General features: G+C 43.8%; 1 protein-coding gene across 11 annotated transcripts in view; it reads right to left on the bottom strand.

The window, feature by feature from the left end:
* Ten-a (Teneurin-a transmembrane protein) overlaps window positions 1–26701 on the bottom strand; it is a 594721-nt gene that overhangs the window by 390668 nt on the left and 177352 nt on the right. For all 11 annotated transcript variants that reach the window (XM_076772668.1, XM_076772616.1, XM_076772642.1 and 8 more), the window contains one exon: window positions 26118–26153. The gene's annotated coding sequence lies outside the window, so the exon portion shown is untranslated. The remainder of the gene's footprint in view (window positions 1–26117; window positions 26154–26701) is intronic.

Below are 26701 nucleotides of genomic sequence, written 5' to 3' on the forward strand. Positions count from 1 at the left end.
ACCTTAAACAGCGACAAAACGAAAGGATTTATAAATATCGTACAAAATTCGGAGGTCATTGAACCTATTCGATTCGTACAAATGAAAATAAACTAAAATAAGGGTGACTACCCCTTCGAATAAAATTCCTAGTAACCGCAGAGCCGCTTACGCAGTTCGATAATCTCGCGACGCGAATTCGGTACCACTAGCCCCATCCTATGAGTCCAACCCCAGCTCCAACCCCTCGAAACAACTTCGAAAAGACTCGACTGGCAACAACCACCCCTAACGTAGCCACGTTCCTTCCTTACCGACGGCAACCAATAGAAGAACACCCTGTAACATCGGCACTCGCTCGGAGGACAGTCGACGAACCAACCTTTCAACCCCCATTGCACTGTTTTACCCTGGCAGCCGTTCTGCACCACCCTTCGAAAGATAATTCTCTCGCGCGAAACGTACATCGCTCCACGCGTTAATAAAAATGATACTCGATATCCATTTAGCCGAGAAAAAAATCAAGATACTTCCGATTTTGATCTCGAAACGAACGATTAAACGATGCCTACTGCTGAACGAAAATAGGTCGACCGAGCGAAAATGTTCTTTTTCGTTGCTAAATACATGCAACTTCCAATATCTCTCCTCCGACGAGCGCTTAAACGAAATTGTAACGTCGGATCGCGCGATGCTCGAACCGTAGGCTATTAAAAATATAAGTGGCGCGACGATGCACGGTCTGAGAAATAAATTACCCTCGTATGACATGTTCCGTAATCACACGTACCGGACGAAGCACCGTTTTGAACTTTCCAGGTCAAGAAAACTCGATGCCAGGGCAGAGTGGCCAATTCAACTGCTGATGAGCTGCTACGTGAGATGGGCCTCTAATACCGGGAATTCCAGCGTAGTTGTCGGCAAGACCCTCCCCCTTATCGAGGATCTACCAGCGAGCCTTTGATTGTTGTCTATGTAATTCAGATTCGATGCCTTTCACGAGAATTTTACCGCCTCTCTCGCTCCGAACCACTATCGAGATCATCTTCTACCTCCTCCAATACTATGAAATTATACAAACCGCGGAAGAACCATTAATACCAATTCATCGTATCGATCCGGGGGTTTCTTTTTATTTTGGATTCTGAATTTATATACAGGGTGTTCGGTCACCCCTGAGAAAAATTGTAATGGGAAATTCTAGAGATCAAAATAGGACGAAAATCAAGAACACCAATTTGTAGGTACCTTACTCTATTCCTTATTTTTAACCTATTTGCAAAGCTACAAAGTTTCACCTCGGCCTTGCGGAGGTCCACGTACCGCGAGGAACTAGAAAGATTGCCCCTAAGTGACGATCGCGATGCGAGAGAAATCTGTCTTTTTGCCCGTAAAACGCGATGTCGCGATGCTAATGGTATTAATCATTGATTCGTGCGATACGAAATCAACAAATATTAAAATAATTTTTTACAAGAATACCACTCGCTGCATGTAAACTCCATACAGAGTACGTACTCGACGATGGTGTGAATTAAACAATTATAAATAAAACTTGGCATTGTTTAACATTCCAACGCAATAGTTTAAACAATTCTTAACAATATGTGGTATATGAATAATGAAAGGGCTCATCAGTATGCGTAAATAATAATTTTTCGCGAAATAATTTGTCCACCGGACGGGTTGAGATGGCTGACTCGCGCTGTGCTATCCCCACTCCTCCGCCACTACATTAAAGGCTCATGCGGAGACTTACGTGTCTCATTCTCGCGGGGGGGTCCAAGGGTGGCGGACTTCCTGGCTCGCTGGGTATCCCGGGATCATCCTAGGCTGACCAGTGGCGACCAAGGGGGACCAGGACTGACCAGGACTGACCAGGACTGACCAGGACTGACCAGTGCTGACCAGTGCTGACCAGTTGACCAGTGGTGAGCATACGATGACCGATACTGATCAGTTGTTGACCAGTGGTGAGTCTTGTTTAAATATCCCCTCTCTCTCTTATTTTTCTGATTTGAAGCTTGCTCGTTTATGTTTGACTACCGTTTGATGAAAAATTGGGTTTGTTGAATTTATCGGTTTTCGTTTCGTTACTATGAATATTTCCACCATTTCAACGTACAATGAGATATTCTATTAACTGGTTCTTCTATTATTTCGGCAATTGTTGCGTTACGTTGACCGTATAAGACTCTGAAAGAAAATGATTTGGGGTATTCTCTATGGGGTATTTCCTTCGATGGTTTACTGTTTCTGTTTCCAATTCTTTCCTGAACTCGTATCTGTCTTTGTCGATTAATCTGAATTTTTATCTCGATTTTGTTTGCGAAATTGCTTTGTCGATTTCACTACTTGTGGTATTAGTTGAATCTCACTTGCTAAGATATTCCTCATTTCGTAGAATATTTTTACTGGTCAGCTAAGTTCACAAGCATCGTCTATCAATTAATCTGAATTTTTATTTTGACCTTATTTGTGAAATTGTTCTGTCGTTTGGTCTGAGCGTATTTAATATATTTTGACTGACATTGTTTAATTTATTAATATTTTTACATCCTTATCAGGTGTTAATTTTGTACATTTCTTTAGGTAGGTCTACCCATCGAGTAACATTTATTCTGTGTAGGAATATTTCCGAATTTCTTAGCTTGTTCGATACATCTGCTGAACAAATTATTTCTCCATTTGTCGAGTCACAGATGGATTGGTTAGGGTTTATTAAATTTTCCTTAATATGATACTAACACAAGTAGCAGTTTTTGTTTCAGGTCAGATCTATTGTAGATCAATTCCAAGGACATCGAGGGAGGACGCTACAACCGCCGAGGGATTCAACCATCAAGGGATTCAATCATCGAGGGATTCGACCACAGAGGAATTCATCCGCTGAGGGATTCAACCGCCGAGGGATTCAACCATCAAGGGATTCAATCATCGAGGGATTCAACTACCAAGGGATTCAACCACAGATGGATTCATCCGCCGAGGGACCTTTAATTCCAAGTACATTAGTTTTAAGCTTCGTCGCGAATATTAAAATTAACGTCGAAGATTTCTCTATTGTCCGTGTTGCCGCGCCCTACCAAGTAATTATTGACCAAGTAGCTTCACTTTCTCTCGTCCTCTCGTTTCCCGTTTCGATCCACCACTGCTTTAATGTAGAAAGCAAGTGATCGGCCGTGTAGTTGGTCCAAAGGATACAATCGCCTTCCCTTGGTAGCTCGAGATATCAAGGGCAGTAGATTCGATCCTAAGATCTGCTGCATGGTTTAGCATCGCGTCGCGTCGCGTACCCCACGATTTAGCTTCATCCCTTCTTAAAAGAGATAATTGCTTGGTACCACTAATTTAGAAAATAGGAGTCTCGTTTTCTCCTATCTTCAGAATTTTAGTTCCGAATCTGCTAGCTCAAATTTCGACGTTAATTTTAAGTCTCTAGTGTATCCGCGAATGTGCCACGCAATTGTTTACCAACTAGCTTCTCTCGACTCGTTATCTCGTTTCTTGCCTCGGTCACCACTGTTTCGTTGAACGAAACATGTGACCGACCGTCCAGTTTGTCCTAAAGATCTAGTCACCTGCCAATGATAGATCGATTTCTAGAAATAGAAATCAATCTACCAAGGGTAGTGTTGATTCGATCCGAAGATCTGCTGCACGGTTCAGCATCGCGTCGCGTCGCGTCTCCCAGAATTTAGCTTCACCCCTCTTTTTAAACAAAACAATTGCTTGGTACAATTAAACTAGACTTAAGCGTCGACGACCATTGTACGCGTCTCCGTATGCCAAGTAATTATTTAACAAGTAGCTTCACTCAATTCGTTCTCTCGTCCCTCGCTTCGATCACCGCTCTTCCATTGAATGGAACATGTGATCGGCCGTCCAGTTGGTCCGAAAGGTCTAACCGCCTTCTCTTGGTAGCTCGATCGAAGGAAAATGTTTCTTCGCTGGAAGGTGTGGAGTTTCCGTATTCTGCGGAAACGCACACCTTCCAGCGGAAGTCGTTCCTGTCTCAGGTACTCTCTCTTTGTCAGACAGCCCAAGTCGGGTCCTTCGGGCTCCCGGCGGGTTGCGTTGGAGAAATGGAGACCTCGATTCAGGGATGCAGCATCCATTTTTCTATAGAGATCGAGTTAGCAAGTGCAGTAGGTTCGATCCTCGGATCCGCTGCACGGTTCAGCATCGCGTCGCGTCGCGTCTCCAACAATTTAGCTTCATCCCTTTTTAAACAAAATAATTACTTGGTATAATTAAACTAGACTTAAGCATCGACGACCATTGTACGCGTCCCCGTATGTCAAGTAATTATTTAACAAGTAGCTTCACTCAATTCGTTCTCTCGTTTCTCGCTTCGATCACCGCTGTTTCGATGAACGAAACATGTGATCGGCCGTCCAGTTGGTCCGAAAGGTCTAACCGCCTTCTCTTGGTAGCTCGATTGAAGGAAAATGTTTCTTCGCTGGAAGGTGTGGAGTTTCCGTATTCTGCGGAAACGCACACCTTCCAGCGGAAGTCGTTCCTGTCTCAGGTACTCTCTCTTTGTCAGACAACCCAAGTCGGGTCCTTCGGGCTCCCGGCGGGTTGCGTTGGAGAAATGGAGACCTCGATTCAGGGATGCAGCATCCATTTTTCTATAGAGATCGAGTTAGCGAGTGCAGTAGGTTTGGTCCTCGGATCCGCTGTACGGTTCAGCATCGCGTCGCGTCGCGTCTCTCACAACTTAGCTTCACTTCTCTTTAAACTAAATAATTACTTGGTATAATTAAACTAGACTTAAGCATCGACGACCATTGTACGCGTCTCCGTATGTCAAGTAATTATTTAACAAGTAGCTTCACTCGATTCGTTCTCTCGTCCCTCGCTTCGATCACCGCTCTTCCATTGAATGGAACATGTGATCGGCCGTCCAGTTGGTCCGAAAGGTCTAACCGCCTTCTCCTGGTAGCTCGATCGAAGGAAAATGTTTCTTCGCTGGAAGGTGTGGAGTTTCCGTATTCTGCGGAAACGCACACCTTCCAGCGGAAGTCGTTCCTGTCTCAGGTACTCTCTCTTTGTCAGACAGCCCAAGTCGGGTCCTTCGGGCTCCCGGCGGGTTGCGTTGGAGAAATGGAGACCTCGATTCAGGGATGCAGTATCCATTTTTCTATAGAGATCGAGTTAGCAAGTGCAGTAGGTTCGATCCTCGGATCCGCTGTACGGTTCAGCATCGCGTCGCGTCGCGTCTCTCACGATTTAGCTTCACTCCTCTTTAAACCAAATAATTACTTGGCACAACTAAACTAGAAGATCGGTGGGACTTGGGTTCCTTCTATCTTCTTAGTTTAGTCATTCAGATTGTAAAATTGCGAAAGGGAGATCGATGGAACTTGGATTCCATCTATCTCCCTTTGGGTCTCCACTCGCAGCAACCTCCTCGTGGTGAGACCTGGGTAATATTGTTTAACGTTTAATTAATAATCGTATCGCTCTTAGCTGGGTAATGCAATTATTAATTAAAAACTAAATAATATTAGCAAATTGGCTGCGATCCGCCTTGCATAAATTATCATAAATATAAAGTTTCTTCACTAGATTAGTTTTGATTCTCATTGATTCATCAAAGATTCTAGAGTATTGTTACAGACGAGATATGCGAGTAGATCTTTCATTCAATGTATTTTTTCGGCCCATTTTTATGGGGTTTCGAAACCCCATCATTTTTGTGTCATTTGCAACATTACCAACAAATTTAGAAATGAACACAAGAGGAAGTGAGACAGAAAATTAAATTACAGAAATTTTATTATTTTTTAACATTGAAAGCTGTACGGTCCATAATTGGACATTAATCGATTAATTTAATTTATGTCTATTGACCAAAAATGCTTGTAATTGACCCCCACAACCGAAAATAATTTTTCCAGAACGATTTGAAGTTTTTGAATTTAATTATTAATAACTTTTTAACGATGCCTCCATCAACAAATTGGTATTCTTGATTTTTGTCTTATTTTGGCCTCTAGAATCTCTCATTAAAATTTTTCCCAGTGGTGGCCGAACACCCTCTATAAGCTATAATCACGGTATCGAGCATTAAATAACTATTAACAAAAGATATCGCGCAAAAGATCGTAAAGGGGATTTCAATGGTCGACGAATAAACGAATAACGACGAAAATATGAAAACCAACTGGGTTGTAAGGCTACAAGAACGGGCTACGTCGAACGTTTTTGAGCACATGTTGCAATAATGGGAATTATTTGCATATTCGGGGAACGCCGGTTAGATTTATGCGGCGCACGGGCCAGAGTGAGCATTAAAGAGTTATTATCTCTTTTGTGGTAGTCGAGTAGCATTCTTCTCACGGAACAACCTTACAAATGTGACGTTATTTATCGCTAAAATACCCGCGTACAAATTTAGGTAACCTAACCCAGCGGCAGATTTTCGCGAAACGTTGAATTGTTTGCGAACGGCCAAGACGAAATTCCGATTAAATCGCTGTTCATGCTCGTAATGAAATTCTATCATTCGGAAATTAAACCGACGAACGAACCGTGTACCGCCTCGAGTGTATATCACTGAAAATAATGCAAACAAATTTTCATTTAAACTCGTTCCTGCTCGTTTCAATTCCTACCCGAACGCGATGGAAAAGAGAAGGAACGTCCAACTTAAGTGATATAGTACCCATTATATCAGCCTCTCGGGTTACGTCGCTGCTCCATCCCCGAAACCGCCTCCACGTGAATATTTTCCACGGTACAGTTGAAAAGATCCCACCGCCCCAAGGTATCATATTTCCCAAATTCTCGATAGCACCCTCCAATCACGGGGTTCCGTTTATCAATGATTATCGATGATGGATACGTATATTTCAATAATATCGATACATTCAGGATTGATACGAGTATTTCTTTTTATCGTTAAAATCAATGCAAAATATTCGAGGGTGAGTTTCACCCCTTCAACGTGAACTCTGGTAAATAGAACAAAAATACGTGGTCCTTCGTGCGAAATTTACCCCTAACTATCATCTAAAACACTCGTTCCATCGCTTTAATCGCATGGAATATTTAGGGTGTCGCGTCTTCCTTCGAAATTTTCGAGCCAACGACGTCGTCCAATCAGTTTCTCCCGTTCGACGGTCTTTAGCGTCGTCTCGAGCATCACAGACGCCAGCAACGCCGGTATTTTTCCCAGCTGCTTCCGGATCCCTTTGAAAGCCTTAACGATCCTCCGTGTGCAACCCCTGGCCGTCCAGCGCGCAAGACGTTCGTAAACATAGCGTCTCAGTGGACGTCTCTCCGATTGTTTTCGCTTTTCGGGCATCATTCGATAGAAAAACGCGCAGACTCGGTTCCCGCCATATTGAAATTTCCATAGATATTCGAGGCTCTGTATAGCGAGTTACGCACACTCGGGTGCACGTGTACCTATACGCTGGCCCGTGGAGCCGGAAAGGTCTTAGGGTCTCTATTGGATTACAGAACAAGCGGCTAGCACTCAAGCCTCCGTAACCCCGCCTCGCTCCGGGGCAAAGTAGTTTAGCTTTCGAGTATAGCCTTACCTATCCAGCCTTAGCTTGCCTGTCCATCCGTTACGTTATGTATCCAGGATCCATCCTAACCCAGACCTCCCACACTCCCTCCTCCTCCTCTACGACGCAGCACGCCGTTTTTCTTTCTTTTCTTACCCGGAGTTGCTCCAACGACCGTCACCGTTCCACGCCAAGGTAAAGAAAATAAAAGACCGGTTACCGCCGCCCCCCAATCTGCACCCTCGCAATTTATGCCCGTGTATCGGCGAGGATACGCTCGCCCAGCCATCCCACCAACCGGTTTTCATTTATCTTCCTCGATATTCCGTCTTTGGAGAATCGATCGCCAACGGTCCAGCTCTATTTTCGGCCACGGAGCAAAGGGTACGAACCAAGTCGGTTACACGTTGAGGGGGAAGTATTTCGGGTATGTTGAATATGATGTTGCTTCGATTGCGCCCGAGATCCCGAGACGGGTTTAATTTAATGAATCTCGAGGATTGGGATGTCTTCCGATGGCTGTTTGAGAATCGATTGGCTCCTTGGGCTCACCACGCTTCGATTCGTTTTCTAATTTTTGGAATAGTTTGGACATCGCTCGAATAATTTTTCTTTTCGAATGGAAGGACTTCTTAATCTAAAATATCCTAAGTCGTAGGAAATTTTATAGAGTGAAATTTGATCCGTAAGGAATTAGACACATTTGTGTACCCATGAAATTGTATCGTCAAGATCAATCACATTTCACAGAATGAAATTTGTTCCTCGATGTTAATCACATTTTGTATGCAGTGGAACTTGGATCCGCAGTTAATAGCTATTTCTCCGTCCAAAGAAATTATTTCGTCAGCGTTAATCAGTTTTCGTTCGCGATGGAATCTCAAACCTCGGTCAATAGATATTTCCCTGTCCACGAAAGAAACTATTTCGTCCGTGTTAATCAGTTTTCGTATGCAATAGGACCCCGACCCTCTGCGAATAAATACATTTCCATTCGCGAATTAAATTTTTTCGGCTGTGTTAATCAGTTCCCGTATGCGATGGGTCAACAGTGACGATCGTGCTCTCCCGGGGACTTTGTATTTTTCGCTTTCAGAAATTCGGGAACAGGATAAAGCCTGTTTCCGGGTGTGGAAATTAACGTTTCCTAGTTTTAATGTTAATGTTTTCTAATTATACTCGCCCTCTTAATTCGCCCAAGTATTTAATTCCCGCTCTGAATTCTCTGCACCTTATTTTATGTTACTGTTTGGTCGTTTAGGATTTTCCGAAGGTTCATCTGGTTAAACGAGAAAGAATGGCTGCGCTCTTATCTGTCGCTATGCTTAGAAGGAACGAAGTTACAGCCTCGGGAAAGTAGTTGTACGAGCAGACCTGATCTATGTAGTTGTCCGAAAAAATTATCTCGAAAGAAAAACTTTCACCCTCTGGTCGGGGTTTTGTCGCGGGGTAAGCTCTGCGTCGGAAGAGCTATACTGACAAATTTCTGCCGTTAATTCTGCCAGGATCACTTTTTGGCCATGCGGCCGAGTAAATCTTATCTAAACGCTTCTAGGATTACGGGGCTCCTAAATTTGAACGTCCAAGACTTTCGCAAACGTTGAAACACCGTCTGCGAAGCAAGATAGCATGATCTGACAAATAAATACCTTTGCACGGATAAACTTTCCTGGCTAACCAGCGAACGCCACTCTATTTATTGTCTTTTTATGTTAACATACTGATAGATGTTCGCAACGAGACCCGTAAAATCAAATTTTAGTCAAAGAACCGAGGGCCCCATATTCACATCGGAAATCCTCGTCGTTGAATATTCAGCACATCGATATTCGCAAAATCGATTTTCTCGAAAATGAAGGCTCGCACGAGGGAACTTTGTTTCATATTTTCGATCAATTTTTTCGAGAGGAATCACCTCCGCTGCAGAATACCCTTTATAATATCACCTCGTCCGAAACACGCTAGATTTATTCGACAAAAAGACTGCACCACCGAGCGACAGTTCCCATTAAAGTCACGACAAGTTCCCTTTCCCTGTAACGTGGTTTCAACTCTCAGACCGGCTGGAAACGAGTTGAAATTTATGACCAGAATGGATAATTAGGAAATTCTTAGAATAAACATCGTTACAACGAGGGTGAAGCGCAATATTCTAGTCCTCGTTTGCACTCGTTTACGATTAAATCATGGGAAACAAGCCCGTATAGTTTCGATCTGTGTGCAATCTTTTAATTTTCGAACAGACTTCATCGTCGAAAGAGATTCGAGCGAACTTAAATTAGGGGTGCTACTTTCCCCGACATTGTCGCGCGGATTTACGTTTTGGAGGCAACGACGACCAGGTTCCAGAGTTGGGAGTCGACAACAAACAACGGGGCACAACTTGACCCAAATACGCGGAAATCGTTCCCGCCTGTCGGACACTGGAGCTGGTTGGAAGTTGTGGCGCGCGTCGCGACAACCACCTTATGCATAAGCGTAAGCACGCGAATGTGGCCGCGCACAAGGGGCGGAACACCATGTTATTAAAGTAGTAAATTTCATCCAGGATACGGATTAGACGTGGCGGGGTCGTGTGTTCGCCGAAACTCCTGGAATCGAAGCAGTTTCAAAGGAACCACGCACTGTATGGCGATTAATTGGAACTACCCTTGCTCGAGGCGATGAAATCTTAATTTGAAACATCAACGCGTTCCAGAGATACGACAGAAAATTGTATTCTTCCATTCAATGGAACAAAAAAAGGAACGCTTTCTTTTATTAAAAAGAATTGTATCTCGTTGATTGTATGTTACTTGGAACTCGAGAACCACGGTTTCATTTATTTTTAATTTGCAACGAGAGTTAGGAGTCGCCTAAATTGGAAGTTGTACGGCGGTGTTGGTAATTCTACCGCCGGCTCTACAAGCAAGACTAAAGTTATGTTGGCTGAAATGTCTGCGGGGCAAGGGAAACGCTGAGGACAATGGATGCTAACGAATGTATTTAGAACCGAAATAGAAATATTATAATCTTTGTGCAACCACGTCTCCCCGAAGCAACGATGCGTAGCCATTACAGGAGAAGGAATTACCGAACGGAAGGAAGTTTGTATATTCAGATAGCATAAAATAAATATGAACATTGCTAACGTTACAAGACAACGTAGCATCGCGTAGAAGTAGGGCACATTAAAGCATAATCCACGAGTACTGTGCGAGGCAGTTAATATCATAAATAAACACGTCTAAAGATGAAGACTATGTATAAAGTTGTAAAGGTGTAAAAGCATTTACAAAGTTTCGTCGTAAAACACATTCTAAGGATTGAATGCCCATGAACAGTCAGAAAGTTTCCCTATTCTAAATGCTAAGAAACTCGCGGAGGGATGTTGTACTCTGCACAAGTTATTAAACCTTGTGTCAATATCTCGGTACCTTGGAATTAAATTCAAATTGTCGTTTTCTGATAAATATTATTTCAATTTAACTCGTCTCTTAAAACGCTGTAGAACTCATTGAAGACGCATATTTGTCCAGAAATAATTCGTGGAAAAATCTATTCTCCGGTAAGTTTGGGGATAGGAGTAGTAAGTAATTATGTTTCCTCTGTCTTACGAGATAAAGTAGTCGAGTCGATATTGTATAAACCGTGATTCCGTCGAGATAAAGTTTGCGAGACACGAGTAATTTGTCATGAAATGTAGGTCAAGTTTAACAGGAGGTTATTAAAGTAGTAAATTTCGTCCCGGCTATGATATGGATTAGACTTGGCCGGCTCGTGTGCTCGCCAGCCTGAAACTCCCGGAGTCAAAGTAGCATCTCACCGTGTCACGGGGTAAAGGGCCACTTTGTACCAAGATTGAGGTTACGCCAGACGAAACATTCGTCTAGAAGAAATTTGCGAAAATCTTACCATCCGTTTGTAGATTCGCGTTCGGTTTATCGCGGTATTATCAAGCTGGAAGATGTTATTCCGTAACGGAGTCTTTGCTTCTTGGTTAAATACTTTTGAAAACAAATTACTGTCTGGCTATGTCACGGGATAAACTACTTTGCAACAAGATTGTAGTTATGTCTGGCTAAACATTCTTCCGGAAGGAGTTTACGAAAATCTTGTAAACCGTAGATTTACGTTGAGCTTAAGGCGTCTTTATTAAAATAGAAAATCTCATCTCTGCTAAGGTATACTTTGCATTCCGTTTGTCGACTCGTTGTTCTTAGTGGCGGAACAAAATGGAACCGAAATCAAGATTGTACAACAAATTTCGGACAATTTGTAATCATTCGGGATACCAGAAATCGAGATTGATTCTTCGATATTTTAGTCCTTCGTCTTGGATATGATTATGTCAGTCACGATTCTGGTAGGATGGATGCGAATTTATTGTTAAGTGTACGTTAACTCGAAGGGTAATGTTATGAAAGGAGTGAATTTCATCTCCCCAAGGATGTGGGTCACGTGTTCTTAGAACTTCTTATGCGGTTGTGGTTGCCGGCTTGAATCTCTCGGAATCAAAGTAGCGTCTATGTGCACCACGAAGTAAACAGGTCACGCTCTACGTAGACTGCAATTACATCAGACGTAACACCTTTCGAACAGAAGGAGAAAAATCTTCAATTTGTCATCAGACGTACGTTACGTTCGAAGCAGCGTTATTAAAGCAGTAAATTTCGTCTTTGTGATATGGGTTAGATGTAGTTCGTGTACTTCCTAACCCCGAAACTCCTTGAACCAAAGTGGCGTCTCGCGCCTCGAATTAAAGGGTCGTTCCTAACAAGACTAAGGTTTATGTTGGCTCAGTTCTTACGGAAACTCTAAGATTTTACATTTCTCTCTACTTTAAGCAAGTAAAAATGTATCCTTGGTAGAATACGATATGGAGTAGAAGGCTTTTGTTCCTCTGTCTGTTGGCTCAAGACTTCCAGAACAAAGTAGCATCTCCGTGTAATGCAGGATGAAGCGCAACGTCTACCGAAACAATAGGTTGTGTAAACAGTAACATTGTCCAAAGATAATTGAACAATTTGTAGTCTGTCGTAACGCGGTTATTAAAGTAGCAAATTTCATCTCTGGGAGGATGGGAATTAGCGACGTTGCTCAAGGGGCGTCTTAAATCATTTAGAATCGTTGGTAAGATTCACACTGAATTGCAGACAGCGTCATCGTGGTCATAAATTCCAACGTTATTGGGATGTGCTACTATTTCAACGTATCAGAATCGAAAACTTTATTGTCCCTCGGGACGGAGGACCACTTCCTCCCCTTCGAGCAGACACCGTCCACGGACAGGCTGTTATCTGCAATTCGTTATGGGATTTGCGTTAAGTTTAACACGGCGTTATTAAAGCAGTAAATTTCATCCCTCGTTGGAATATGGATTAGACATCTTGGCCCGAAACTTCTGAAGTCTGACCAGCGTCCCGAGGATCTCACTTCCTGTTTAGACGATGTCCGCGTCAGCTGTGACTTCGAGTCGATCGGTGACGTGGTTGCTAGTTGCTAATCAGAGCTGGTATTTTTCCCCCTGTAGGAATTCGCGTTAAGCTCGATCGCGGTCAGAGACAATTTCACGTCGGAACTTTCGAGCGGAGGGCAGAGTCGTTACGTGGAAATGAGCGGAAATCGAAATTGACGCGGAATTCGCTCGCGGACAAAGTTCGTGGGAAATGGAACGCTCAACGGATGCGGGGAAACCATGTTGACGAAATAAAACGCGGAATAAAGTTACGATATTCCCGAAACCAGATTTATGGCCTCTGTTCCGGGATTTGATTTACAATTGATTTTATTCAAGCCTGACCCTGAAGCGAAACTTGTCTCCGCGATGGTCGTCGTTTATCCACATTAGGATCGGGAAACGAATTTATCGATGTTTCCGTTTTATAACGGCAATTCGTAGACGATGCATGCTCCTGCTTTTCAGAATTTTCTCTCGTGTTCGACGTTCGATTTTCAGAATTGGAATTCTCTCTGATTTCAAATATTTTCGCAACGATAAGCGTCTGGTCTCTATTCGCAGAGCAACGGTAAATGACTGCAGCTATTTGCAGCAGTCATTGCTCTATAATTACGATCCCGATAGAGAGCAATCTAGGTTTTAAAAATAGCGACGAGACCACTCGCTGGGCTCGTCTCGGCGCAACGACCGACGAGGACTGTCGACCTCTCCAGATGTCCCGCTCTTGTAACATAACTCTTTTATTATGTAGTGTATCATTATTACTTTTGCACAAATCAATTGAAATTAAACATTTTGACGCAACTTGAACGCGATTGAAATTTGTGTTCGCGACGGGTCATCCCGTATTTCATCGACAAGTGAAAATATTTATTATAGCGACGTTATTTCGGGTCGAATAAAGTTAACTCTTCCATCCGATTTCTTTCGCGCGTGTACAATAGCGTATCCTGCCCCTAATGCATATGCCAATAACTGTTGCTGTAGTCGCGTCGACTCGTTCGATCGAATACTTTTTCCCCCGAAGCCTGTGTTTTTTCTATCCTTTTCCGCGTTTAATGGTTCCTGTAGTCTGGGCTACGTTTCGCGAAAACGTTGAAATTGCATCTCCGAATTTCCAACGGTGTCGAGAACAGCCTGCACGCGCCTTCTCTCTTTCGTTTTCAGCGGTTATCGCGTGACACTTGACCCGATGTACCTACACGGACGGCCTAAAGGTACGTCGCGCGAGAAACAAAAGGGACGTGGAATGAAACTTGCCGAGCGAAGGAATGCGACCGCGTCGTTCGAATTCCAATCGCCGAAACGGTCACTGGAAAACATTCGCGTAAAACCGGTTGATAGTCTAAAGTATGAAAGCGCGTTAAAGGAAACGACCCTCCATAAAAACAAATGCCAAAATTATGAAAACGAACGTCGCGTCAACGTTTAGAAGAATAGTTGGAACAGCGTGGCAATAACAATTAAAAATGGAAGATACCAAATAAAATTAGTCGAATCACTTATGAAGTTGAATGTCTGAACGCTCCGGAAATAGCTACCGAGGTAAGAAGAGAAAGCAGAGACGTTGTTATCAAGTGTCGTGGTCTTCCACGGAACTAGAAATGATTCTTTTTTACAAAATAATATGCGATTAAAAATAAGGTAACTTCTAAGATGTTCCTAATCGAGGGATCAAAGTACCACTAAATGTATTCGACTTGTGCTCGTTTTTCGGTTATAATCAGCAAGCTTTCGTCTAGGATCGGTTAATGGGCACACGAGCAAGATATTATGCTAACAAATCCCGCCATAGACACGCCTCCCAGATGGAAACTGTACAAACTTAGATTAGTATGACAGCCTGCAGATCGTGTATCTTTCGAGTTTGATACGGAGACTTCTCTCATAGGAGATAGTTTGAATCTTTTGTCGTAGTTTAAACAATACGGATAGAATAAAGATCCAGTTTCTAAGAACTAAAAATTTTCAAGACCAGTCGAGATCTTTTACCCCGCATTGTAGCATAGAATTCGACGGTTCATTGTCGCGGAAACCCGTTCGCCACGAAACGTTGAGCAGAAGAGACATTTGCGAGCTCTTTTGCCACGAAGAAAGTCCCGAGTTTCGTTTTACACTGGTAGTACAGTTTCTTTCTTCCAAAAGCTCTTAAATATTTTTCGAATATCCATTCGATTCCAAGTCCTCCGAGAAAGACAGAACTTTACACGATCGATGTAATTTCCCGTGAAAATAATATGCCGTATGACCCGCGATACGTTACGGCTGCCACGAAAATCAATAGTCCTGGAGATCTTGTTGGCTAACGATTCTCGCGAGAGAGCCAGACTCTTCCGACGAAGAAGAGCTTGACTTTGGTTCTCGAACGGATAGCAGGTTCCTGCCGGCAGGCAACCGGGCTCGTTCGGGCGTCGCTCGTAATTGGAAACTGCCGCATAATTATCCGTGCAGCCAGTCGGGCTGCTTCTTGTCCAGCCGTACACACACGTCGTACGGATTCTCGCGCGGCTGCCGGCAAAACACCGTCATTAACGTGCCTCGCTCGCTCGTCAGCCTGTGAACGATGCTTCGAGTGTCTTCGCCCCACTTGCTGGCCAAAACTCCCGCGGTCCGTGCATTCGGAGCCCAAAGCGCCTTTGCGGTCCGGACACGGCATATAATCGTTGCCACCGAAATCCGATTGCGGTTGTTCCGCCGGATTAAACGGCGGCCGTTCGCTCGATCGCTCCTATACAGCCGCCCCCGCGGCCTCTAATCGCCGTCATTCTTAACCCCCGCCTCCCCCAGTCCTTACAATCTCCAGGCCAAAAGTATTTCTTTACGATTTTGGTTTAGAAGATGCTCCGTGCGTTCTGCCCGAAACGATAACCAGAAAGTCGAAAAGAATTTCTTTTTATTTTTTACCAAATATATCCGAGCAGCCTTTCACGCGTCGAGGAGTCGAATCGCGAATCGCAGCGTCCGCGAACCCGTTTGTTCGCTGAACGCCGTTAGCTCGTCGGGTCGAAAGCAATCCCCGCTGACCCGAATACGATTCTACCCGGCTTCCCAGACCGAGTTTCGGCTCTCTGCGGATGTCTTTGGACAGAATGACTTTCGTCGGAGGAAATATTGAAGGAACGGCGTGTTTATGCCGAGAAAGAAGACGAAGAAAATGGCGGGACGTCGCGTTAGCCCAAAGGCTTTCAACGTTCCTGAACCATGAATACCTTTGAGAGGCTGCCGGAATCGAACCATTCTTAAGAAAATATATTTAAGTGCGTGAAACGAAATACAAAGCTGCGAGTATTATTGAGTAAGGATCAAGTACTTTTCAGAATTAAGCGCATTTATCTACAGTGTCTGGAATAATTTGTGTCACTATTGCACTATCTTTCGAACAATAGCGTACGTAATTTTGTAATTTTGTTAGCACTGCTATTTCGTATATCAAAGAAAGCCTAAAGCAATTGGTCGAAAACACTATAATGCAATATGCACGCATATTGTACACGTCCGCCGCAAATTAAATAAAAAAAGCTGTTTGTTGCGCGTATCGACTCGACCATTCTATCGCAACAGTCTGCGTTTCTGTATATCTGGTTCGCGTTTCTCGCATGGAAAAAGAAAGAATATTGTCCCTTTATTCATCACGAAAGTATCAGATTTCCCCGTTCGCGCTAAATCTAATTTGCAATACTATTTTTGTAAGAATTGGCGCGAATTAGACAGCTCGGAAAGGTTTGGAAATATTATGTGACATTTATTTATATGTATACCCCGGGACGACCTACTTTAGAAATTCCGGCACCTTCATCAATAAACTTTTCCACGAGCCCGCGGTCGAATGCTGAACTTTTCTCGGAAGGGAAGAAAGGTCCAATTGGCGCGAAGGAATTTGATTTCCTCCGCGGTAATCAAGACTTTTGTACGCGCGGCCCGTAATTGGTCCGAAATTTCCAATTAACCGTGCCGTGACGAAAATTGATCGATACAAATAGTTAGGAACCATCTCCGTTCGAACAGTTTCAATTTCCGTCGAATGACGCGTGTGTTTGAAATACACATTTTATTCCAGCGAGTCAGCCGTCGCGTTAAATCGTTCGAACGGGAAAATGAGAATCGCTGCAATTAGAGACAGGGATTTTTTTTACAAACGAGACCAGAGTCATTTTATTCGCTGCAACGGATTCGCTTATTCGTTCGATAATTATCCCCGCAAAAGACTGGAATAAAATTTCTCGGTGCGCTCGACGACCGCGAAGCAATCCATTCCAATATAGAAAATCTCTTTGTAGGAGGAAAAAGAGAAACGGGAACGAAACCTTTTGCCGCTTTCGCTCTGCTTCTCGTGTACGCTTTATAACTGTGTGTTGCTTAATTTCAACCACGATATTCCCATCGAATCGACGATGGGATCGACAATAGTTTCTTAAATTTATATTTCCATCAGCGCCTATATACAAAATAGAACAAATCTACGGTTCAACGATCACCGACGAGCGTTCATTTATTTATTCTTTCGTTGCAGAGACCAATAATTGCGTTGCTCAATTTTAACTCGATATTCCCATCGAATCGTACAATATTTCCAATGGTTTTAAGATATGTTCATGGATAACAGTGCGACGGGCATAAAAGACGATGTATAGAATGAAAAATACACCTGTCGAACCTTTATACCCAGCAAAATGGCGTGCATTATCTCCACGAGGAGTGTATGGACTGATTTTTATTAATGATTTGCTCGAGGGTATCTATAACAATCTTTTAAGGAACACTATTGGAGACGAATACAAAAATTTACGTTACTACGAATAAAAGAGTTCCTACAATTATATTCGAAACGACAATCTAACGATAAAACTCGCGATACTGTGTAAGCTTTCGAATCGGGGAAAAAGAAGATCGGTTCATTATTGGGATTTCCAACGAACGTATAATTCGGATATAACTCGACTGCAATTTGTGATTTAAAGATAATTAATTTTATGCTCTGTCTCGGTTCGACCGAGAAGCTAGAATATGTATTGATGGTTCGCTGCTAAATGGATAGAACAAGGGACGATCGGTTGCTTGGTCTGCGCAATCCAGATCCGAATCCACTCCATTATTAATTACGGAGGCATCTAAAGCCCATCATTCGCGCAACGTTCACTAATAACGTTGAAATGCTTCGCTAATGCATCAAGCACTGTTATAGACGAAGCTGAAAAACTAACGAAACCCTTGAAGCGCTATACAGCATGCCCTACTACACGTGAGAAAACGATAAAAGAGAAAGTTCACGCAAATATGGAACGATACGAAACAATTCATTTATGTTTCGCAACCTTTCGTTCGATCAATATTCCTTTCGATACTGTATAACCGTACCTTATATTGCTCTGAATCGAAAGTGGGTCGCGGAGCAGACATCATTTATCGACAAGGTTTCAAATTATCACAAGACAAGCAGAAATGATTAAAAAAGGAAATCGAATTGAAATTAATGAAGTAAACCAAGTTATTCTTGGTCTTGGGATAACAGAGGGAATAATAATTTATTTTTCGAGAATCCTGAAATATTTTTTAATAAAATCGTTATGTGGCAACTTTAATGCAAGTCGGCAGGCTCCTATTTTCAGCCAGGTTTCCGAGACTTCGCTGTGACGCGGCGCGGAGGACCAAAGCTGCTGGACACTGGGTGGAAAAAATCCTCCCCCGCACTCCCTCTATCGCTTCCTCGGCAGCCATTAATTCTATTGTCCTTCGGATCACCGAATCCATAGTCGGAGCTTTGTTCTCCGAGGGCCTTACGAAAAAGTTGCGACCGAGCGATTCATTCGCAGAACGGACGACTTCGCCGCGAGATAATAAATCGAGTCCTTCGGCCTCCGTCGATTCTCCGCCAGGTGCGAAAAACTCCCACCCCCGCGGTTCTATTCAACCACCAAAAATAACATCCTAGACGTTTCTAAGGAGGGAAAAAATCATTGAGAAAAAGTTGCTTCTCACCCGAGTCGAAAATAATAAAATAAATAAAAATTCACAGTCGCTCGTAATCGCAATAGAACGCCTGACAAATATGTTATCGAAGAATTATTGCGTTTCGAGTTAACGTAGGTTCTCGTTGGCGAGTTATTGCTCTTTTCATTCGATTATTAGCGTTGTAGGAGATTATGTCGCGATTCTGATCCGCGAAGAATGATCGTTAAACCGGAGTATTGTGCGTTGAATTGCGCGTAACATGCTTACCCTCGTCGTTGCTACAAAACGTTTAGTGAACCAGCGACTATGAATATCAGAAGCAATTTCAAGAAGCCCGCAAATACCGCATTCAACTCCGTTAAATGTAATCGGCGCACGGCACGCTGGTATTGACTCTAATTTCGCGCAGAACTTGCAACCTGTCGCGTTCTAGAAGCATCGAAAACGGAGGATCGATGGATCGAACCTTTAAAAAACTCCTAATTGCAAACAATTTCGAGCGTAAACGAAACATAAACTGTAGTTGGTCGTTGGTCCGCAGTCGATACGACGCGAGAGAGAACCGTGAACTTTAGGGAAAGATTGTAAAATTTAAAGTATCAACGCGCGACACTTAAAAGACTAGGTTCATGAAAGTTGCATAGCGTGCCGTCTCATTTAATTCCTCGTTCAAAGGAGGTTCGGGCACTGTGTACCACGATACTCGTTTAAATAATAAAAGTTCCCGAGGGAGCTCCCATTTTCAGTCTCCTCGATTAAGCCGATCCACTAGTCGCGGCAGCGAATAGAAAGCGTCCTCTCGTATTAATTCCTAGGATGTCTTCGATGAATCGTTCGATCCCTTAAATATTGACACTGCGCTCCAGAGGGAACGAAGATCGCGAGTACGCATTGGATCCACAATGAAACCCTGCAGAGAAGTCGTCCTTCTCCGTAATTCTTCCTTCCAGCCCGCCATTCCACTTCCCTGCCCGCTAAACGCGCGTCGATTTAATTCCAATTAGCCGTCTTCTAATTAATACGAACGTGCTTTTCCCGATCGAAGGGTGACCAGACCGGCTGGAAGTGCGATCGTTTCGCAAACACTCCTCTTCCTTATGCATTATTAAACGCGCGACCAAAGATAAAATCGCGTCATCGATTGGACCGTTGTCGAGCTGACGCGCTCTCTGCGCGAGAAGAAAGAATCCTCGCTCGGAAAGATACCGTTGCGACGCAAAATCGCTGGCCGATGGAAGATCGATGTCGTAATGAGGCTCGTTGGAGCCTGAAACTAATTACTTCGAGGGGCCCTATCGTTTTCTGAAACAATTACGAGCCTCGATCGGATACGGTTCGGATACGAGGAGTTAATAAAACTAATTAACTCGATTACTTGTTATTTGTTTTAGATATGGGAAATATTGACATTAAAACGAGCTATCCACGATGTAACCATCGATATTGTAACGTATTGATACTTGGATAATACGAATAGATTAATATCATTCAATATGTAATAAATAATATTGATAAATCATACTAATTTAATTAATTAATTATGTGTAATGTATATATCAATAGAGACTTGAATTTCAGCGATATTAAGTAATTTTGTAATCATCGATCGTGCGAATAAACTTTGGGGAATTTCTACGCAAGAACAGAGCAAAGAATAATTTTAGTATTTCGTTTCGATATTTGATGCATTTAGTTCACTGATTCGATCATTGTATCGTTGTAACCATTTTCTGTACGTCGACCATGTGTCACATTGTTTTATTCGATATCGTCATCAAAAGCTACATAGTGCAACCAAGGTTCAGATTGCAACAAATGGTGTTTCTGAATGTCTCTCGACTCGTATCGAGTACAGATAGCTTGCTTTGGTATGAACTGGAGCTCTCGTGATGCATTCTAGCGAATACATTGCACAAATCTGTTTAATCTCGTTGAACGGCAACCATTGTTTATTCTCTGTGGTACTGTTGCACAGTTTCAAATTAACCTGACAATTTTCGTTTGATGCAAATATTTCATGGAATTTAATAATAAATCAGATAATTATTTTTGGTAATACGTATAATTTAACTTTTATCGAGTGACTCTAGAGCGAAAGTTTAGGCTCGAAAGTAAAAGCAGTAACCGAAACGTTTGAAATAATGCATAGAGCGCACAATAACGTTTGATAACGTAAAAAGAGCAAACCATCGAAACAAAATTTTTATTTAAAAGCACGATACAGGATAAACGTTGAACATGATATCTGAAATAATCGGGCGATAGCTGGGATGCACCGTATTGATCAACAACATAGACTACACAACCGGGCACAACAATATTGAAAAAATCATTCGCCGAACGATACCCAAAATGACAGGATTTCCCGATCGAAAAACAGCTTGCTGCAAATATAAACCACCGCAGGCATTGGAATATCGAACGTATAAAATACACTGGAATCGTGAAATTCGCGCTGATAAAAAAGATACGGGCAAACGAACTAGATATACATAATTTTTTGGCAAAAAAAAAACTCGAAACAACAAGAAATACCTGGAAATCAAGAATGTAGGGAAGAAGCTCTTTATCGGTCGAGTCTGACCATTGATCGCACTTTCTACTTTTGCGGCCAAATCGTTGCTGCTTATTTTTATTTTCTATTCGTAAGGGTTAATAAATCTTAACAAGTATCTTTCGATCCACCAATTTGTTCTCCCTATCGTTTCGTGTTCGGTCCGCGATTACCCGTATTTAATCGCGGTCGTAACGAACTTTTTCCGTTCCGCCATTTATTCGGCCCTTTGTCCGCGGTTCGCTTGAATATTTATCGAAGTTAAACCGAGACGAATTTAATAAATACGTTATGATTTAATCGCGAGCTCGGAGAACGGGCAGCCAGGTCGAGGGGATTCGAGATTACGCAACCGAGAGAAGAGCCCAGGAGCGAAGAGCGGGGGCGGAAGAACCGCAGGTTATAAAAGGAACGAAACAAATCCTGGTTAAAGGGCTGATGAAGGATCCGGGGGAGAGGCGGGCGAAAGGACACGCGGAGGATCCGAATTACGGTATCGCTTAAATTCAGCTGTCTTCCGCGCGAAATTAAAAGAACAACTCGTCCCGCCTCCGGTGGACTCCTTCTTTCTCCACCTCGGAGGCTCTATTCAGCTCCTCCGGTGGAATCGCGCTATTTTCATAACGCGAAAGGGCCACGCGCACGCTGAAAAGCACCGACGAGAGAACGCTCCGTGCCGCGGCTTATTTAAAATCCACCGCCCCGTATCTCCAAGAGCTGTTTATCTCGAACGTGTTTACATTAAGCGAAGTTTCTCGTTCGCGATAGAAAATCTTACGCAGGAGACTAGGAACGCGCATATTCCCGATGCGTCTTTAATATCCGTCTGGTTGTTGCGAGTTTATAGTCGCCCGTAGTCGAGACAAAATATGAATGAAATTTCAAATTTCGAGAACCCCCCACTTCGCCTTATAAATATGAAATTCGCCGGATGAACAAGTACGCGCGTCCAAGTATTTTTCCGAACTTTCGCGCAAAGTTTCGTCCATGGTTATCTTGGAAAACATTTTCAACGGACCAACGGTGATAGAATAAATCAGCCCGTATATTTGATTCGATCGAATCGTTGTCGCGACAATTTCTCACCGATCTTCCCGAGATTCGAGCGAGAATCACGGTGGTCGTTAAAGGTGTTCCACGATCTTAAAAGTTGAAACGATAATTGTTCGCGGTGAAACGGTTCGAGTTTCCTGCCGGTCGCGGGACAATATCCGTTATCTCGGTACAGTTTGTACGGTTATCAGGGGCGAACGTACGCGGTAACTGCTCGCGGCCAGAGATTCCCGCGACTAGACGGGAAAACATTTCCACGAAAGAAAACCGGCCGCGAACGTCGAACGCCGAATCCTCCGCGCCCGAGATAATGTTAATATCTGGCTCGGTTTTCTAATTGCCAATTATTTCAGCTCATCGTTCCGCGCTTTGTTCCCCGGCGTTATAGTCCACGTTCCCACTTCGGGATTCCCCGAAGAACCCCCACCCACGCTTTCGCGACCGTCCTTTACGCAATCGTCTCGCGCTGGCTCTCCGTCGACTCTTGTTCACGTTCCTCCCCGGAAAAACTGCACTTAACGGACAGCCAGATTTCCCGCTCGGGATCAGATTTTCATCCGATGCCTTCCCACCGAGAGGACAACATCGCTAACATTTTAAAAGTCTCCTCTTTCTACGGTGACCCTCCGACGCTCCTTCTTTCGAGCCACGTTCTTACTGGCTTTCGTTCCATGCATTCTCAAGGAACGCGAAAGATCAACGGACTCACGCGAATTAAATTTCTGGGGCGAGAGACAGCCAAAGTTAAAAAATAAATAAATTTACGATCGATCGTAAGGACTGTCGAGCTTATTTTTTACTAAAGAACGCAATCGGAGAAGCAGCCGCAAAACTTCTTTCCGAGCAACCCTTCCCGGTGCGGTTGGAAGCCGACGCGAGACCCGGAGGAATTTCTGCTCGGTCGCGCGATATCACCGAGCCAGCGTTTCTCTCTTTTTCCCGAAATGGTAAAGAATAAACGCCGGTTGGTGGCGGGCAAACAGACTGCAGCGAAAGGGGCCAGATTAAACGCGATAATACGCAGAGTCCCGATATCTTTTTGGCTGGCCACCGATGCGCCCGCCGAGCCACGGCTCTGATCCCTCTTCTCGTTATCCATTTTCCCTGGCCAGGCAACGTTTAGTGCTTTGCCCGGTCCACGCCAGTCGCAAGCCCGGCTCCACAAATTTTGCAAAACACCGATATAAATCGTTTGATAACGCGTCTGGCCCTGGGCGTCGATATACACTCACGGCTCGCTGGAGGGTGGTTGCGGGAAATCGGGGCGAAAAAGGTGAAAAGGGGGACGGAGCGAGAAAAAAGCAACGCAGGGAGGGCTGGAGATAGAAGCGAGCCTGTGGAAATTTGGCGGAACGCCAGCTGCGAGGCTACGGTGCTGGAAGGTGCGCATAAACAACGCCGCGTATACCGCTCGATCACCAGACGTGTCGGTTTACGCGGCTGATATCGCTAATTGCAAAAACTACCCTCGCCAGACGTCCTCCCGCCGCGTCTAATTTTTTAACGCCATCGTCCGTCCTTCGGCCATCGACGTTTGGCCAAAGGATTAATTCTTTCGCTCGCAACAAGGTTTTCCTCGCTCGTAGGTCTGGTAATTCTCCGAAATTTTTGTAAGATGACAACAAAAAGTTAATCGATGGATGGGAAAAGGTAAGACCCATCTCTTATATTCTCCTAGTCGCTTACAGGTGACCTCGTATTATCATCGCCGTCGAAAGAAACGTATCGTCGTCGCCGCGGAATCGATATTCGCGGTTCCTCGTTCCGGAAACGTTGGGAACAGGACGCCGACAATATGATTTACTGCGGTAAAGACGTGGCATGCGGGAGGAAAACACCGTCCCCGGCGGGCAGAAATCCTGACGCAGTTTCTCCTTGAGGAAACATTTTTAAAAGGCGTGCAACGATGCGCGAGGATCACGGTAATTAAGCATTTGGACTGCACGGAGTCCGCGGACTGTAAGTAAAAAATTAAATAAATACAGGACGTCCGGCGGGAGAAAGGAGAGGGTGGATGGTCGGACCCAGCTGTGAATACCGTGGGCAGAGCTTGCACAAACACAAAAGCTCACGACTGAAGACAAACAGCGGAACTGTAAGCTGCGACGTAGCTCGGGGCAATTCGGCCTCTGTGCCAACCAACGGAGACGAACGCATTCGGGACGAAAGGGGAAGCACGTAGCAAGACGACCATCCTTCGACGAAAAGAGCCGACCATAACGCCGACGCCTAATCCCTCAGCGAATCGCCTCGAGAATGCGACGGCGAATGCATAAATAAAAGCCGATGGTTTACTAGTTACCGTGATAACAATAGTATTATTATGAAATATAAGTATAACGCAAACGCGTGAAACGTATTAATAATTTGCGTAACGAGGAGCCAGATCCCCAGACTGCTCGTAACCACGGTCGTCCAAGTTGCACAAACAATTAAACACGGGAGTACCGATGAAATAGATCAAACTAAAAGGGAGGAGAAGCGCAAAATGTAGGTGAATAAAAGATACGGTGGCGCGTTTGGAAGCATACCAGGTTGCTGAACCACGGATTTCAAAGGGAACTGTAATTCTAGTAATGAGAGTATAAGTAGGAAAATGAGGTCTGGAATGTAGAAGTATGACGAAGCGGAGTAAAAATAGATGACTCTGAATGGGTGGGATGAGAATTAGTGGAGTGGTGAGAACGAGAACCAGTGTTAAGGATCTCGTAGACTGCTGTATATCGAGGCAGCCAAATTTTTCAAAGACAATTAACAAACCAAGCAAAGATATGTTCAAAAATAGAAAGTATAATGAAGTTTGGAACTGTTTGAGTATTTCTGTGGCTGCTGTAGGTGTTCTATTTTCATCTAGCGTATCGAGATGTTTACGCGCGCACGAGATGCGTTTTTCGAGGAAGGATGATGGCTGGATCCGTATCGTTCCACACGACGGCGCAGAACCCTTGATATCCGGATCGAGGCGAAACGATAACGCGACACATCGCGTTTTTATGAATGAAACGACTTTCCTCCATAGATTTCCGGGATTTTTCACGGCTAGTGTAACCTAAGCGCCTTTGATCGTTCAACGTTGATAGCGGCAATAGCTGCAATAGCGGCGATATCAGCGATATTCGATTTTCCGGTAGAATGGCCATCGCGTTTCCTGTCGTTTCTAAAAAAACACGCCAGAGCACCCCCTCCCTCTATCGTCGAGCGCGGTTTTTGTACGATGTAAGCGCGAACAGGTGGGTGGATCGGCCCAACTGAAAGCTCATCACCGTTGCACGTGGCTACCTACGCCAATAATTCGGAATACCCGTAGAAACCACCTAATTATTTACCACAGCGGATCTGTTAGTCTGTAGTAATTTTCCTATTTTAATATTACCGGAACAGAGAACTATTTACGAATTAAATTAAATGGATGTTGGGGTTGTTATTAGAACGAAAGTTCACTCGGATCGTTTCGAAAAAACGCCTTAATTGTTGCGCGCCTGATTGTTTCTATAAGCTCTTTCATAATGTGCGGTTGAACTCAACGGAACTAAGCTGCTTGTGGGAGCCATTAAAGCGACGTTTTCATAGGTACGCTGCACTGATCTAGGTCAAAGTAGTACGACTTTTTTTGACTCACCTATTGCTCTTGGCGCTGGAGAGGTCGGCAATTGTCCTGCAACAAAAATTCATACGTCAGATTTATGAATTATCAATTTCCATTCGCGAATTTTCAACTGTCTTCAAGATAATACCGAAGACAGTAAATTAGTTTAAAGCTGACCAGGGATAATTTATTGCGCCTAATCTAGCTTCGTCGCTTAACTCGCAACTGGGTTAGCGGACGCGAGCTCATCATCCACGGGAAGCCATGTACTTTCCAACTACGTGACGTAGCTAAATTTGCGATACTTCCTGAAAATCTGTAGCGTTTATAATTAACCGAATTAACAGATGCTAGGAGTTTCTCGTTCGAACGAACCTTCCGCCAGAAATGTCCGAATCTATCGGTGTCGACTGTTTTCTGCACGTGTCGGACATATTACGTAACCTTACTACTTGAATTACCGCGGCTGACCTAAGCGTCAATCCCTACTACTGAATATCGGACGAAGGCTTACAAAAATTCTTAAAAAATTCATTTGGCTGTATTAAACCATCTCGCGACGATACGAACAATGTAAAATAAAGCTGGACAATTAAAAAATTTTATTGCATTCGTCT

The sequence above is a fragment of the Colletes latitarsis genome, chromosome 1 (genome assembly GCF_051014445.1).
Source record: "Colletes latitarsis isolate SP2378_abdomen chromosome 1, iyColLati1, whole genome shotgun sequence".
NCBI lineage: Eukaryota > Metazoa > Arthropoda > Insecta > Hymenoptera > Colletidae > Colletes > Colletes latitarsis.